An 18,749-nucleotide genomic window follows, 5' to 3' on the forward strand; every position below is an offset into this window, starting at 1 on the left:
TTTTCATAAATCTCCTAGGAAAAAATATTGTTTTATAATGGGAAAATCTTCTTCATTTATCATCTTGACTTCATACTCAGAGCTTAACTAAACAGAAATGGCAGAGAAATGTTCAACAGTTTTTTTGAGTTCTGTCATAATTTGTTTTCTTTTAATGGTGATTATCTTAATACTAGGGGAAATGTTCAAGTGGTCTTTAATAAAATGATCTCACGTGAGATCAAACAATCATCTTTTTAATCTCAGATATTTTTATTTCCTAAATTAAAGTACTTATGATGATATGCCTCTCTTTGTAGCTTACATCTTTTTCTAAGTAAGATTAATAAAATTAACTGAAAATCTAATTTAAATAGCTTTCTTGTGATCTTCTTGTGGTCAACTGTTTCTACTCTCCACATTGTAAGCATTCCTGCTCTAACATATATTCCAATGAAATTATATGCAAATTGAAGATGGTTAAAGGCAAAAGACAAAAAAAGGCAATAATTGAAAGGTAAGGATTAGTTTTAACATGTATATGCCACCAACTAGATATTGAATTTATCTAGGTATTCAATATTTCGTATGTTATGTACAAAATAGAAATGTAATAATTTGTTCAGTATTTCCATATAACTTACTCAAACTTAAGCATGTATAAGCTTCACAAAGGACAGAAGAATTCTCATAATTACATACCCCACAAAATCTGCAGCATCAGCAATAATGCCTGGAATTTCTGTACTGCATGACTGCATTTGCAACTGTATGACAACTCAATTTTTTTATTTTTTACTGTCACACTCATAAGAACACATCAAGTCTGAAACCAATGTATATTTGAATCCACCTAATGATCAGAAACAAAAAAGTAAAAATCAACATCCAGCAACAAGAGCTTGTTAAACCTTCTGTCAATGATTTAATGAATTCATTGCTAGATTCATATTTTCTTGTTGCTGTACATCTTTTTCTTTCTTCTTTTCTATCTTTCTTTTACTTTCTACTCTCTTTCTTTCTTTTTTCTTCCTTCTTTCCTTCCTTCTTCCTTTCTTTTTTCTCCTTTCTTTCTTTCTTTCTTTCTTTCTTTCTTTCTTTCTTTCTTTCTTTCTTTCTTTCTTTCTTTCTTCCTTCCTTCCTTCCTTCCTTCCTTCCTTCCTTCCTTCCTTTCTTTCTTTCTTCTTTCTTTCTTTCTTTCTTTCTTTCTTTCTTTCTTTCTTTCTTTCTTTCTTTCTTTCTTTCTTTCTTTCTTTCTTTCTTTCTTTCTTTCTTTCTTTCTTTCTTTCTTTCTTTCTTTCTTTCTTTCTTCTTTCTCTCTCTCTCTTTTCTTCTTGTTTATGGGCTACACCTGGTGATGCTCAGGATTACTCCTGGCTTTGCACTCAGAAATCGGTCCTGGCTTGGAGGACTATATGGAATGCCAGGGATTGAACTAAGGTTCATCCCACATCAGCTGTGTGCAAGGCAAAAGCCCTACCACTGCGCTATAGCTCCTGCCCCTCCTTTTCTTTCTTTTTTTTCTTTGCTTTCTTAATAATTTTTCTCTCCCTTACTTGGAACCAAGTGTATTATGATCAACTCTGTCAAGTATGGGAGACATGATTTTTAAATAAAGTAATTATTTATATATAGTTTATATATAGTGGGTAAAGCTGAATGGGACAAACGCAAAGGTAGTTTTGTGTTTAGACTAGATGTTGATTCTTAAAGTTCACTCTATATAACAAATATCAAAATGTATATCTGTTATTTATTTTGTATTGTCTTATATTGCATTTTAGTAAAAGTTTTTCATTAAGAGATTTCATTGAATCTCAATTAAGCATATAATTGTACAACTTTTCTTCAATATATACAAAGTAGTGATATATTAGAGAATATTCAGAAAATTTTAGGTCAGTAATTGGTTTAAGTACGTGACTATTTTGTTTTTTTTTAAATAAGACATTTTATAATTTGGATTTATTATGAAAATATGATTTCTTATACCAATGATAAAGCATTTCATTATAATTTATTTAGTATATGCATATAATTTTGTCACAATATATTATATAGGATACTAATTTTTTCAAAATTATGCTTGAAAAAATGATAAAAATTAGCTTTCTAAAATGGGATAGCATATTTTAAATACTACATTAAAATTATATTTATCTACTTAGTGTCTGGTTTTCCCTTTAAACTAGATGGTATCCTTTGCCCCATGCCCATCCACCTTACATTACACTCCAGTCCTGGGTATAGCCCCAGTTTCTCCCACCACTTCACTTCAGATTGGGAGGCTGCAATCTTCCAGATGATAAGACACAGTCTACAGTAAAACATGTGACCCTGGGAGCAGACTTTCACTACATAAACTTTTAATCTTTTACACAATCATGATCCCAGTGTTCAGGTAGCACACTTATTTTTTTTTTCATTCTTTCCCTTCTTTGCATCCTAGGCCTATGCACACTCAAGCCAATAAAACTACCATACTTCAGCAATGGAGCCACTAACATTTAGCTCTACTGACTTATCACAAATGAAAGTTATCATAAAGCAGTGGTGGTTTAATGAAGTCATACAGGCTTATATTAGAACAGAGGAACAACAAGAACAACATGGCATTAAAAGTATCCTCAGATGCACAAAAGGCCTACAAACCTCCAAATCACAAATCAGGAGCAGCAAAAGGTCAATATGAAGGAACCAGCAGGGAAGGGGAAAAAGTACCACCCAGCCTTATTTATCAGAGGTCTCACAAGAGTGAGCTACAAAGCTTTACCTTCACAAAACAGCAGGCAAAATGAAGAAACACTGCACAAGGCACAAGTTCAATGAGTAAAAAAATAGCTGTAAAGACTCTGCCACTCCCAAAAAGTTCTATAATCTTGCCACTAATTACATTAGAGACACTATGATTAAGTTAGGTTAAAGATACAAAGGTAGAGGTACAAGAAAATATAAGCACAGAACGGGAAAACTACTGGAATGAAAAAGCTGAAGAGTATGGTAGGTGATACGAAAAATCTAAGGCACTCTCAGCCATAGAGTTACAGCAGCTGAAAAAACAATCAGTGAACTCCAAGATGAGATAACAAAACCTTTATCAAACAAAAGAAGGCAGGAAACTTTGAAAATAATGTACAGTATCAGAGACCTATGCATGAAAGAAAGAATATAAAAAAGTAAAAGAAGTAACAATATAAAAATCAATTGGAATCCCTTAGGTATAAGAAGACCAAGAGTTATGCAATGAAAGCATATCTCAGAATTTCCCAGAGTTGAGAAATGCATACGTCTAGATTCAATTGACCCAGACAAAATTGACCAAAATTAAATAACTCCAAGACACATTGCTATCAGATAGACAAAAGAGATACAGAATATTGAAAGCAGCAAAATAAAGTAGGAAACTCACATACAAAGATGAACTCACACACAAAGATTTTCTTTGAAATGAGAAACTAAGACCCAGGAGAGATGGTGAAATAGAGAAAAAATGAATAAAATCCATTGTGAATATGCTATGAAACAATATTATCATTAGATTTTAAGGAACTAATTAAGGTTTCATTCATGGATGAACTTAGGAATGCTATAGATTTGAAAGCAATTTTGCAAGTAGGTTTAGAAAATATTCTTTTTATGAATATCTTTATTTAAAAACCTTGATTCCAAATATGATTATAATTGGGTTTCAGTCATGTAAAGAACACCCCCTTTCACAGTGCAATATTCCCACCACCCATGTCCCAAATCTCCCTCCTCCCCACCTATACTCTAGACAGGTGTTTTACTTCCCTCATTCATTCAGACTGTTATGATAGTTCTCAGTGTAGTTATTTCTCTAACTGCACTCACCACTCTTTGTGGTGAGCTTCATGTTGTGAGCTAGACCTTCCAGCCCTCCTTTCTTTGTCTCTGAGGATTATTGCAAAAATATTCTTAAAAATAAAGACACTTTAAATCATTCATAACTACTACAATATGATACATTTCTTAATTTCAATATTCTCACTTAATTCAATGGCCTGAATTCAAAATAAAGAAGCAAGTGATGCAGATGGATTAGAAAACTAAATCCAACTTTCTGCTCCTACAATAGATACATCTGAATAGTTTAAGAAAAACAAAGCTCAAAGTCAAAGGCTAGGAAAACTTTAATAGGCAAAAAATCCATTTTAAAATGTTGACAAGCGGGGGCCAGAGTGGTGGTGCTAGAGGTAAGGCGTATGCCTTAGAAGCGTTAGCCTAGGACTGACTGCTTTTTGATCCCCTAGCGTCTCATATGGTCCCCCCAAGACAGGAGCGATTTCTGAGCGCATAGCCAGGAGTAACCCCTGATCATCAATGGGTGTGGCCCCAAAACAAAAAAAAAAAAAGAACAAAAACCCCAAAAATCTGACAAGCAATATTAATATCATGCAGCATTGTTTTGAAACTTTTTAAAAATGTAAAAGGGATAGAGAGGGTCATTTATTAATGGCCAACAAATCAAACATTAAGAAAAACTCATACTCAAGCTCATAAACATGATAGATACACCATTTTAAAATGGACCTTACAGATATTTAAAACAGCTTCTTATAGGCATGACAGTGACAAAATAAGGGTAGGGGACATTAGAACTTCTCTATTATTGATCAATAGATCAACTAAGAAAATAAATACAACCAGTAAACTCTGAAGAAACAAGTGGGAAGGTGTAGACCTCACAGACATATATAACAGACCCTTTATTTCACAAAAGCAGTTCAGTTCATGTGGAATGCTTTCCGAAAATAGGCTGCATGTTAGGTTATAAACATATTTTAATAAAACTAAGAAGATATAAAGTAGGGGCCGGAGCAATAACATAGTGGTAGGGCGTTTGCCTTGCACAGGACTGACCCAGGACAGACCTGGGTTCAATCCTGGCATCCCATATAGTACCCCAAGCCAGGAGTGAGTTCTGAGCGCTTAGCCAGGAGTAACCCCTGATGGTCACCAGGTGTGGTCCAAAATCAAAAACAAAAAAAAACAAAAAAAAACAAGGAAGAAGAAGAAGAAGAAGAAGAAGAAGAAGAAGAAGAAGAAGAAGAAGAAGAAGAAGAAGAAGAAGAAGAAGAAGAAGAAGAAGAAGAAGAAGAAGAAATAAAGTATATTAACTCAAAGCTTTGCTTTGAAAATGGCAACCAAAGCAGAAACAGGAAAAATGTTCAAACTATTGGATATTAAATAACTTATTACTGAATGACCAGAAAGTCTCTGAGTATATCAAAGCAGAAATCAAATATGTCTGTAAATGCATGAAAATGAGGACACAAGTTATCAAAACAATTGAGCTGCCATCTGATCGAGCAATTCTACCTTTTTGGAATCTAACCCAGACCCCAAAAGCCTATTCAAAAAAGACATTTGAGCTATTAAGTTTATTGCAATACTATTCATAATAGCTAAAATTTGAAAGCAATCAGTCCCCTAGGAAAAAAATGACTGGATAAAGAAATTGTGGCATATATTTACAACAGAAGATGACTCACATACAATAATAGATAAAAGCATGCAAATTTCAGCTACATGCATATATATGAAGAGTAAATGCTGAATAAAATAAAATAAATCAGAAGAGAGACAAACACAAAATTACCTATTTTATATGTGAGCTCTAAAGATACATAATACAAGATTAATGAAAGGCCACAAAAAAAAAATGACCTGAGAATTGTTCTACAGAACTGAGTTTAGCTTTTGTGGGATGAGAAGAGTAGTTTGGAGGAGGACAGACTGGTGGTAGTGAGGTGGAAAACTATTTTATGCATTAAACACTATCATTAATATGGTCCCTGAAATAATATTTTTAGATGGGAAAAATGTGCACATACAAACAATAACATAATTACTCCATTAGTAATATTTTGTATATCGCCAACTAATATAGAGATGTTTCAGTTTGTTTGTACTTGGGAACATTGGTGAAGGGCAGTCTACATAGGTGGTGAGATTGGCTTTGATTCTCTGTATGTCTGAAACCCAACAATGAAGGTCTTTGTAAATCACAATGTTTTCAATAAAATAAAAAATAATATCAACAAATAATAATTTCTTTCATTACTGAAAAATTAGATGACTCATAAATACTTATATATGATAAATTTTGCTACCACTATGCTGAAGGTATACATAATAATATATTATATATTCTTCCCAAGAATATATAAGAAATACTTGCTCTAGAAGAAATAAGATTGAAGTAAAGGATGTGCCATGACATTGCACTGAGTTCAAACTGCATCAAAACACAAAAGTGATGAGGAATAAAACATATTAGACCAAAACTGAGAACAGATAAGATTCCTGATGGTCTTGCCTCATAGAGAGGTGGGGAGTTAACAGTAAGCTAAAAGCTTAGGAATCTCCACATCCCATCCTCAAAAAGTCTGATAAAGAAACGGGTTTTGGGTGAGAGGGGTCAGTACAGTTGAAGCCAGAACACCTACCTCTCTGTCCACAAAGACCAGCACAACCCGCAGATATGACTTGGTTCAGAAGACAAAGTTTTTTGTTTTCCACACAATACATCTGATTACAGGCAGTCCCCAGGATTACATAGGGGAAACATGAACCAAAACATTTAGAAAGATTGTTTCATTGTGCATTGCTGTCCATAACCGTAATCTTTTCCCCAGATCATGGTGACAGCACAGCAGTCACAGTGAAGAATCAGAGGAGCACACTCAAATTAATAGTTAAAAACCATCTCCCATAAAAGTCCCCAAGGATGAAGCCTTCACAATGCAATAAAAAAAGTTGTTTTAAAAGTGAGGAAATCAAGAGGACTGGCACCCAATAAAGAAATATAAAAGATATGAGGGTATGGAAAAAGTCAAAGGGCTAGAAAGAGTACCATATTAGGACATTTTCCTTGCAAATGGCCAATCCAGGTTCAATTCCAGACACACTATATGGTCACTCAAAACCTTCCAGGAGTGTCAGAATTAAGCCTTGAATACCAGTTTGGTGTGCCTGCTGATAAAAAAAAAAATAAAGGAAAATACTGCAAATTGAAGTCACTGACCTGGGTTAGGGAGATAATACAGGGGAAGTTAAAATACTTGTCTTGCAAATGGCAGATTCCAGTTCAACCCCTGGCACTATATATAGCATCCTGAGCACTAACAGAAGTGATCCCAGAGAACAGAGCCATGAGAAAACTCAAATTCGAATGAGTTCCCTAGAGAGTTCTCCCACAAAATTCAAGGAAAAATTAGATGCTAATCTTCTAAAATTCTTCCACAAAACTGAGAAGTATTTCTATTAAACATGACTATGAGGTCAATAATACCTTAAAAAAGATAAATATATGGCTAAGAAAGAAAATTACAAGCTAATATCCTGATGAACATAGATACAAACATTTCCTGTGAAACTTTATAAAATCATTGTTAACAAAACCTTCAAACTGTATATCAATGATGCAAGGACAGTTTAATATAAACAGGTCAATTAATGTAAAACAACATATCATTAAAAAGAAATATATAATAGTATAGATATATTAAAAGATATAGAAGAATCATTTAATAAGTTTGCAAGTGATAAAATAACTCTCAGCTAAATGGGTGTTTTACTGATAGGCAGAACTTTTCTCAATATAGCAAATGCCATATCTCCCAAGTCAACAGATAATTTGTATTTTATCTCAAAAGTTGGACACCCTTTTCTTTAAGATCAGAAAAGACATATAATTCCACTAACATAACTTTGATTCTACATAATAATTAAAGCTCTTATAATAATAATAATAATAAAATAATAAAGAAAAATAAAGGGGTTCAAAATCAAACTGGAAAATGTACAACTATCACCGTGTTTAAACTACACGATATATAGAAAATCTTAAAGATTTTACCAAAATAACTCCTACAAATAATAGACCTTGGCAGTAAAATTTTAGTCTAAACAATTCGTAAGCGTAAGTTTTGTTTACATTTTTATATGAAAATAAGGTAAAAGAAAACAGTTTAAATCCCTTTTATAATTTTGCACTTTCAAATTAGTTACTTCAAAATCAACTTAACAAATAAAGTAAAATATTTACAAAAAAGAAAATAATAAAAAAATTAAAACAGTGAAAAAAACAGTTATGGAGTCAAGCAAATGGAGGGACGGAGTGATAGAACAGCAGGTAGTGCCTTGCATGCAGCAAACTGAGGCTTGATCCTCAGCATCCTATATATGGTCCCTGGAGCCCACCCTAAGAGCAGAGCCAGAAATAACCCCTGAGCATCTCCTGGTGTGGCACACAAAAAAAGGAAATATTATTTATTGATAGATTTATATTTGGAAAATGGAAAGAGGCCACACTAGACTTGCTCAGGGCTTACACTTAGTGGAATTTGGGGGAATATATGATGTACCTAGGTTGAACCTCAGTCAGCTATGTACAAGGCAAACATTCTGCTCTTCTTACTATCTTTCCAAATATTTTATTTATGAATTGGAAGAATTATCATTATTAAAATGTTCACCCTACCTAAAAAAACTATCCAGATTTAATGCAATCTCGGGGCCAGAGAGGTGGCTCTAGAGGTAAGATGTCTGCCTTGCAAGTGCTCGCCCAAGACGGACCTCGGTTCGATCCCCTGCTGTCCCATATGGTCCCCAAAGCCAGGGGTGATTTCTGAGTGCCTAGCTAGGAGTAACTCCTGAGAATCAAATGGGGGTGGCCCAAAAAAACACAACAAAACAAAACAAAAAAGGATTTAATGCAATCCCCATTAAAATGTTTTCTTAATCTTTAAGGAGTGACAACAAATATTATTAAAATTTATGTAGAATAATAAACTCCACAAATAATCAAAGCACTAATGAGAGAAAAATGAATATTAGAGGCATTTTTTTTTTTTTGGTTTTGGGCCACACCGGTGATGCTCAGGGGTTACTCCTGGCTATGTGCTCAGAAGTCGCTCCTGGCTTGGGGGACCATATGGGACACTGGGGGATCGAACCACTGTCCGTCCAAGGCTAGCACAGACAAGGCAGGCACCTTACCTCTAGCGCCATGGCCGGGCTGCTAGAGGCATTTTAAACTACAAATTATACTATAAATCTAAGGTAGTCAAACAGTTTTGTTTTGGAATATAGGAATATTTTTAAAACAATGAAATTTAATTAAGACCCCAGAGTTAAGTCCTTAAATTTATAACTCATTAAACTAAAAAGCAATGATCAAGGACTTAGCTGCACTAAATAGAGTAAGGGTCCTCTTTAATAATTGGTGTTGAGAAAAGAAGACACTTTTAAAAAATAAAGTTGTGAAGCCTATTTCACACCATGCACAAAAATTAACACAAAAAGCATCAAAACTTCAGAAATAGATTTGAATCCATAAAAAAATGCAACAAAGTTATTCTCCACAGGAAAAAATTAAACAGCATATCATATAATAGCAAAATAAAACTGTACTGTGAGAGGAATGATAAGACAAAATATACCTTGTAGATAACTAGAAAATATTAACTCACTATATATCTAAAACCTATAAGATCTATAACGTACTCACAAATTTCAACAATAAAAATCACAAGTCTGTAAACAACAGCTGATTAAGAAATGGCATAAATGGCCAACAGCTACATATAAATGTGTTCATTATGTTTGGTCATTGTAAAATGCAAATCAAGAAGACAAATCAAAAGGAAAAAGTATATCCAAGAGAAGACCAATATTAAAATTATGAGAACAGGTAGTGCCTACAGAGATATAGAGAAATGGAACTCTCATTAACTATTGGTAGGAATGTCATATGATTTAGCCTGTATAAAAACACTATGAAAGGAGATGGCACCATTGCTCAGCAATAGAGCATTATCCTTACACTCAGCTGATCCAGAACGGACCTTGGTTCGATCCTAGACATCCCATATGGTCCTTTAAAGTCAGGGGCGATTTCAGAGCTCATAGCCAGAAATAGTCCCTGAGCATCACTGGGTGTGCCCCCCAAAAAACAAACAAACAAACAAATAAAGCACTATGGAAAGCTATTTTTCATATATCAAGAATAGAATTTCTATAAAATAATGCTATTATTCCTGATATCTTTTCCCAAAACAAAAATATTATTTTAAAAGTATATTTTCATGCCTATTATCATAGAAGTGCTTTTGGTAAATAACTAAGATCTGAAAATAACCCAGCTACCCATAGATAGGTGAGTGCTTAATGAAGTAGTGGTACATATCAACAATGGAATACTAATCAAGTATAGAAAAGATAAAATACTAAGATATACTAGAATTTGAATGGTGCTTTATGGCATAATACTGAGCAAAACAAGTCCTAAAGACAAATATTGATTGGTTTCACTCATCTATGGTGAAAAGAAGCATAGCAAGGAAATCAAAAATAGTCGATGACAACAAATCTTATGCAATTGAATATATAATATATGTATATATATGAGATTTGATTAACAGATACATAGAGTCAGTGGTGGAGAATGTTAACTCTGGTGGCAGATGTGTTACAGTGACATTATATTCCTAAAACTTCAGTATAAAAAGCATTATAAATAATGATGTCTAAATTTGTTTTCAAAGAAATATATTGCCTAAAAACAGCTGTGCAGAAAAAAAACCTGGCAACAATTGTGATAAATATTGAAACAAATGTCACTGCATAAAAAGAAATGCTTTAGGTAAAAAAATTAAAGCCTTGGGATTTAATTTTATTTCTACCTATAAATGTATATTTAATGTATGTATCTAAACTAGCCTTTATTTATTACTTATACTTGCATTATTTATTACCTAAAAGGTATTTTTCTGAGTATTTAAATAGATTTATGACATACCTTCTTTCCCATTGACTTATTGACATGGAGATAATTAAATGCAGAGGGATTACAGTGAAGGAAATACAGACAGATTCATAAGGATACAAGAGAGAGAATAACAATGGGGTGAAAGCCAAAGCCCATCAGTCCTTCTAGATCACTTGTCTCATTGTATTGACTCACACTAGGCTTTTAAAGAACAAGCTACTTGAAATATCCTTAGGAAAGAATTTGCCTCTGATACATCTAATGATTGCTCATACTTCTCCCCAATATTCCTATAAATGCTGTCTTCATAGATTTTGTGATTACGTTCTTTGCTAAAATTAAATTGAACTGACAACTTGTGTAAAGTTTACAAGTGAAACATACATATGCTCCACAATTTCACTTTGGCATGATATCCTAACAAATTTAAATGTTAGTTTTACAAAAAAAAATTTTTTTGGTTATTTGGGCCACACCCATTTGATGCTCAGGGGTTACTCCTGGCTAAGAGCTTAGAAATTACCCCTGGCTTGGGGGGACCATATGGGAGCCGGGGGATCAAACCTTGGTCCTTCCTTGGCTAGCGCTTGCATGGCATTCACTTTACCTCTAGTGCCACCTTGCCAGCCCCTAGTTTTACAAATTTTAAGCAATGAAATGGGATGTCTATTAAGAGATGTGAATTAATGCCTATGCTATTCATGTGGCCACTATGTATGTCAGTGTCACTTAAATCTTTCAACAAACTTTGATTAATAGTCTTTTCAAACAGCTGTCTAATCTACAATAAAATATCTCTCTGATTTCCGAGATACCCATCAGGGATTAGTCTCTCCCTTTGTAAATTGCATTCATTGGCTGTCTTTTCTTTCTAATCCCATCAAGAGGTACAGTATCTAATTGTCCCCTATCTGACCAGAGTCTGTCAGCAAATGAAACTGTTAGTATAGCTGGAACATGAAGCTATAACACAGTGAATGTGCCCTTGAAACAATATGTCAGGAGTTCCTTTTTTCATGATCTTATTTTCCTTTGACTTCTTCCTCTCTGCTCTTTTCTATTCCTTCTACCTATCTAACCAAATTGAGACATGCACAGAGCATTATTTCAAGAATGGAGAATTTAGTGATGTGCCATGTTTGCACATAGCTTTAATGTGATTGTCTTATGATTCCGTAGGCAAACATAAGAACACTGAATTGCACAGAGTCTGTAGTCACATCATCTGCGGTTACAGATGGAAAACAGCCTGCACAAACAGGAGTTATTGCTAACCAGGTGGATTTCCAGTTTCAATATGTTTGAACAAGTCTTTGGGTAACAAACACAGAGACATTAGCAACTGGGCAATGCAGAAGAAGAGAAAGGAGAAAGCACAGTCAAATCCAATCCTGAAAGTGTAACATACAATCCAGAATATTTGAAGAATCTTAATCTATCAGAGCCACATAATTATTTACTCAGCTATTCTCTCAATTAGCACAATAGCAACAAACACTGTCACTGGAGCCTCTTCTCTTTGAACTTAGCATTACCTCTTCACTGACCTATAATTAAGCCTCCCCACCAGCCCCCCCCAAAAAAATTTTAAATTAGCCAGATGCTCTTAACCACTAGAGAATTTAGAATCAGGATATGTGACTGTTGCATCTTATTTGCTTTAGTTTTCTTTAAAAGAAATCTGCACTTGCACATTCAATGCCATGATCAGCATTTTGGGAAAGGAGAGATTTTTCCTGTGATTGTTTTTCCCCTTCCCTTGGCCTTTTTCACATAAGTAATCACAGTGACCCCTGATGTTCTTTGAAAGTGAAGCCACTCAATTATGGCCTCATTCCTATAATGCTTGTTTAACACACAAAGTGCCTGATCTCTATTTTTGTGGACCCCTGTCCTTCTTAGAGCCTTTAAAACACAACATTCAATAGAACACCCAGTTCAACTTTCACCTTCAGGACCACTTCCCTCCTTAGTGACTCATTTGGCAGGAAAGGGAAATCAGGGCTGGGGTGTGGAGTTTTCCCCTCAGATTAAAATGCTTCAAGCTGCTGACAAAATGAGAAAAACAGCTTCAGGATAACATAGTTCTATTTTATTTAATGTTACCAAGTAGCGGATGCTTTATTAACATCATAGTCACCACCCAGATCCTTTAGGTTTCAGAAGTACACCCCATCTTTATAAAATGCATCTAGCCCTTTACCTCCGAAAATGATTTCTGAAAATGATTTCTAACGATGACCCGGATATCAAAATTAGGAAACAGCCAGAAAGCATGTTCTTTCTTTCTTTTTCTTTCTTTCTTTCTTTCTTTCTTCTTTCTTTCTTTCTTTTTTTCTTTCTTTCTTTCTTTCTTTCTTTCTTTCTTTCTTTCTTTTTCTTTCTTTCTCTCTCTCTCTCTCTCTCTTTCTTTCTTTCTTTCTTTCTTTCTTTCTTTCTTTCTTTCTTTCTTTCTTCCTTTCTTTCTCTTTCTTCCTTCCTTCCTTCCTTCCTTCCTTCCTTCCTTCCTTCCTTCCTTCCTTCTTTCTTTCTTTCTTTCGTTCTTTCTTTCTTTCGTTCTTTTCTTTCTTTTCTTTCTCTCTCTCTTTCGTTCTTTCTTTCTTTCGTGTGTGTGTGTGTGTGTGTGTGTGTGTGTGTGTGTGTGTGTGTGTGTGAGACTTGCCCTCTTTGAGTCTTTTCATTTATCCTGGCAGAGGTTTGTCTCTTTGCCTTTAAAAGTTAAATCCACCTTCATCGCACAATGTAGAAAGAAGTGAAATTAAACTGCAATGTGTTCCAGAGGAGAAAATCTACTTTATTCATCTCTCAGTCCTACTTTAACTTACACTGACCTAATTACAGCCCACACCGGGAGAGAGAGAGCTGAAGGAGCACTCCTGCCACCTAATGGCAGTTCCGTGTACTGTGGATGGAGATCTCCACGTTTCCTCTTTTGGAAATGCCTGGCACACAAGTACCGATGACCTTCTCCAGTCTCTGCATGAGTACTGAAAATATGCATCACACACTACCCGGATCCTTTGGAGATTCAAGACATAATTGTCTTCCAAAGAGTGCTACTGAGGGAAGGCTAAATAAATGGCTCCTATGATGACCTATAGCATATAAACTATTTTATTATAGACCATGACATTCTATTCCATGAAAGTTAAATTGAAAATGAGAATGTCAATATTAAGAGCCATTCACATAATACGTAAAATACTGTGTATTGAACTTAATATTTAGACATGTGGGCACTCTCCTCACTAAATCAATTATCCTTCCTCTAGCAACCACGTGATTTGGCTAGCTGAATGATTTGTTTGGTGCCCAACTGGCTCGTTTATTTGTTTGCTTTGGGGAGTGGTAGTGGACATTTAAGAATGCTTCTGTTCTCATTCTCTGGCTTCATTAACGAGTTATTGATCAGTTACCTGAAAAAAAACTTGGATGAAAAATGTAGCCAGCCTTAAATCACCAATGTCAATTAAAACCAGGGAAAGGAAAGAAAATGAAAAGTATGTACAATATCCAATTTCAAGTAGCAAATCTCTTCCCCATAGATTTAAGATTTAAGGCACCAGCTAAATGCTCAGTTTGGTATTATTCCTGCCTATATTGCCTATCAGGAAAGCAACCTGCACAAAAGTCCATTTAGACAATATAGAAGGAAGTAGCTGTGAACAAAGTGGGTCATCTGTTCTGGAATGATCATGATAAATAATAGTGGCGTTCATATTTACTTTCAGAAACATTCAAGTCATGCAATAATTTTTGGGTTGGAGTACTGTATAGTGTGACATCTACGAGTTGCTTATCATGTGGCATCTAATATATGAGTAAAGAGTTTTTATCCTTTACCGTATGATGTTAGATACTGCTTTTATGATTTGTAGCTGTAATAATACTACAAATGGGGGAATCCCAATCTAAAACCAAAAAGTATATTTTTAGTCTAAGCTGGTTAAATAATTTAAATAGAATACTTTTAGTTTGAAAGCACTAAGAACATTATTGAAATGGAACACTAAAGTAGAGGTGGGAGTAAGATAGGCTACAACAGGGCAAAAGGAATCCTGGTGAGACGTCATACAGCTCCCCAAATATGTATAACTGGCTGTGGGGGTCCAAAAAAAAGGTGGATTGGTGGTGGTAGGCTGATAGTGGGCTAGAGTTATTGTAAAATAGGTAGGGTGCTTGCTATGTACACAATCAGCATGAGTTTGATCCTCGGCATCCCTTATGGTTCCCTAAACCTGCAAGGAGTAATCTCTCCCGAAATAAATCCTGAGAACAGCTGGGTGTGGCCCCCTCAACAACAAAGCAATAAGTGGACCTTCTGGTTTAATAAATTCTCTTCAGTTTCCTGTCTTGGGTGGTCACATAGCTTCTTGGAGCACTGGCAAATTTCATTCTACCTTGCTCGGTATATCCACTGTGTCTTCACCATCTCACTCCTAAGGATTATGGAACATGGGCTGCACAATTGTAGCAAGAGTGATCTAGAAGTTGAAGAGTAGACTAACCTTTTCACGGTGATATAAGATAGTACTTTTTTCAGAGGTTCCCAAACTTATTTGACCTACAACCACTCCTCAGAAGAAACATTACTAAGTGACTTCCTACAAAATTTTTATTCATTAAGGAAATAAACAGAAAGCCCCTCTACTTTGCTTAACAGAAAATACTGATTTTTATAAATGATAGATGGCTTCATAAAACTATACTTTTCATTTTGTGAGTAAATACATAATAGGTTTTAATCCATTGGGTCATTTATTCATCATGCTTATTGAAGGATGAAGTATGCACCTGTCCCTGCGATAAGATTAAACAATATTGGAAAAACACTAACAAGACTAATCTTTCCTAAAGGTTAATTTAATTTGATTGTTAATTTGATATTTTCTCCACATTTTATACCCTAAAAATAAAAATAATAACTAATTGGGCCAGGCGGTGGCGCTAAAGGTAAGGTGCGCCTGCCTTGCTTGCGCTAGCCTTGGACGGACCGCGGTTCGATCCCCCGGTGTCCCATATGGTCCCCCAAGCCAGGAGCAACTTCTGAGCACATAGCCAGGAGTAACCCCTGAGCGTTACCGGGTGTGGCCCAAAAACCAAAAAAAAAAAAAAATAATAATAACTAATTGAGATGAACCTTATTTATAAATTCTGCTGCCCAAACTTATCAACCTTTTTCATGTCAACCTTGGTTATTGTAATTGAATTTCTAACAAGCCTATTCATGTTCCATATCTATATGTATCTTCTAGAACATTATGTTGAAATCTGAGCATGTCAAGTGATGATATTTGAAGACGATATCCTCTATTACTCTTCATGCATGGAATCGGTATTTTGTGGAAGATACTTTGGAAGTTCTCACAATTTCTTTTAGCGGTGAAGGACACCATATGAGTTGGGCATTCTACAACATAGAGAGCCACCCTCTAAAGCAACCTTGTTAATATCATGATTGTAGAGTTTGAAATCTAATGAGGAAGACATCTTTGTATCAAAAAGCAGCATAGTATATATTTTCTCTCTATAGAGCCTTAATAGACTGAGGAGTAACTTCAGAATAAAATAAGGGGCATAATAATTTAAGGCAAGAACATTTCAAATATCAAACCTGCCAGGGCCAGAGTGGTAGGGCATTTGCCTAGCATGCAGTGACATAGGACTGACCATGGTTTGATTCCCCAGCATCGCATATGCATCCCAGGAACAATTTCTGAGGGCATAGCCAGGAGTAACCCCTGAGTGTCACCAGGTGTAGCCCACAAACAAAAAAAACAAACAAACAAAAAACTGCCAATGTTTTTACTTCATTGATATAGTTCAGAGGAACTAGGAATTCAGTGAGATTGGTAGAGAAAAATAGAGAAGAAAAATGTAGTTAATATTCGCTGTTTTTATATAAATACTAATTTGTAATCTTTGGTAATTACAGTGTCTTTCAAATATCTTTAATAGTTCAGTGTCATCTTGATAAATTAGGATTAATAAGACTTCTGTATTGATAATGACTTTGTGGACACAATTTGAGGCAATAAGATATAAAACCCATAAATGTTACAACTTATATATAAAACAATGCAAACTGAGTTTGTATTGTGAAAATTGGATTTTAGAAATATATAGAGATATGTGAGTAATCTCTGAAAAAATATATTTGGAACACAGGAAGAAGACAGAAGTGTAGATAATGACTGAGTATTTTATCTTTGAAACTGGAATTAAAAAATGTGCTGAACATACATTAGTAACATTAAGAGTAAAGAATAGTAAGCTTGAAAGAAAATATCAAGACATATTAAGTTTTAAACATTATTTGATTTTCAAATGGAGTAGGCAGTCTATATATGACTATAATTTAGCACAAAAGATACCGCCAGCTCTTCCATCCTGAGCAGCTCATCACAGGCAAGGAAGATGCCGCCAATAACTATGCCCGTGGGCACTACACTATTGGCAAGGAGATCATTGACCCTGTCTTGGACCAAATTCGTAAACTAGCTGACAGGTGCACAGGTCTTCAGGGCTTCTTGGTGTTCCGCAGCTTTGGTGGGGGAACCGGTTCTGGGTTCACCTCCCTACTGATGAAATGTCTCTCTGTCAATTATGGCAAGATGTCCAAGCTCGAGTTCTCCGTATACCTGTCCCCCAAGGTTTCCACTGCTGTAGTTGAGCCCTACAACTCCATCCTCACCACCCATGCCACTCTGGAGCACTCTGATTGTGCCTTCATGGTGGACAATGAGGCCATCTTTAACATATGCTGTAGAAACCTTGACATCGAGCGCCCGACCTACAAACACCTGAACCGCCTTATTAGCCAGGTTGTGTCCTCCATCACCGCTTCTCTCCGATTTGATGGCGCCCTGAATGTTGACCTGACAGAATTCCAGACCAACCTGGTGCCCTACCCCCGAATTCATTTTCCTCTGGCCACATATGCCCCTGTCATCTCTGCTGAGAAAGCCTACCACGAACAGTTTTCTGTTCCAGAGATCACCAATGTATGCTTTGAGCCAGCTAACCAGATGGTGAAATGCAACCCTCGCCATGGTAAATACATGGCTTGTTGCCTGTTATACCGTGGTGAGGTGTCCCCAAAGATGTCAATGCTGCCATTGCCACCATCAAGACCAAGCGCAGCATCCAGTTTGTGGACTGGTGTCCCACTGGCTTTAAGGTTGGTATTAATTACCAGCCTCCCACTGTGGTTCCTGGTGGGGACCTGGCCAAGGTCCAGCGAGCTGTGTGCATGCTGAGCAACACCACAGCCATTGCTGAGGCCTGGGTTCGCTTGGATCATAAGTTTGATTTGATGTATGCCAAACATGCCTTTGTTCACTGGTATGTGGGTGAGGGCATGGCGGAGGGAGAATTCTTTGAGGCCCATGAGGACATGGCTGCCCTTGAGAAGGATTATGAAGAGGTTGGAGCAGATAGTGCTAATGGGGAGGATGAGGATGAAGAATATTAATCTGTCTTCCAATTTTACACTCCTGTTTTGAATTATCTTTTGTTGTCCACTGTTGTGTATGTAAATATTTTGGGGGATTACTATGTTGCTCACCCTAATCTGATTAGGTGATTGTGCCCTACCCTAGGGTGTGACCTGGCATTCTGCCCCCACCCTAGGGTAGGACCTGATTCTGCTTCCACCATTGGTTCGTATCTGATCCCACCATTGGGTGGGACCTGACTCTGGACTATAAGAGCAAGGGTCTGTGGAAGGCGAGGGCTTTTTTTGCTGGCTGGAACTGAAGCTGAGTCTTTGGACTTCAGTTTTTTCCATCCGAATAAAGCAAATATTTCCACGAGCCTGACTGTCTGCGAGCTGTTTACCCGCCGTTTCACCTCAGAACCGTGGGCTAGACAGGGTGGCAGACACGTGCTTCGAGCTGGAAGAAAAGGGCCTCATTCTCCATCCCTCCATCAGTCAACCTCTTCAGGGGCTGTCCTGATACATAATGACGCCCGG

General features: G+C 36.0%; 1 pseudogene; it reads left to right on the plus strand.

Annotated features, from left to right (window-relative positions):
- Nucleotides 1-2,588: 2,588 nt before the first annotated feature.
- On the plus strand, nt 2,589-18,248 carry LOC126029484 (tubulin alpha-8 chain-like; annotated as a pseudogene).
- Nucleotides 18,249-18,749: the final 501 nt, after the last annotated feature.

Source organism: Suncus etruscus, chromosome 15 (genome assembly GCF_024139225.1).
Source record: "Suncus etruscus isolate mSunEtr1 chromosome 15, mSunEtr1.pri.cur, whole genome shotgun sequence".
NCBI classification, from domain to species: domain Eukaryota; kingdom Metazoa; phylum Chordata; class Mammalia; order Eulipotyphla; family Soricidae; genus Suncus; species Suncus etruscus.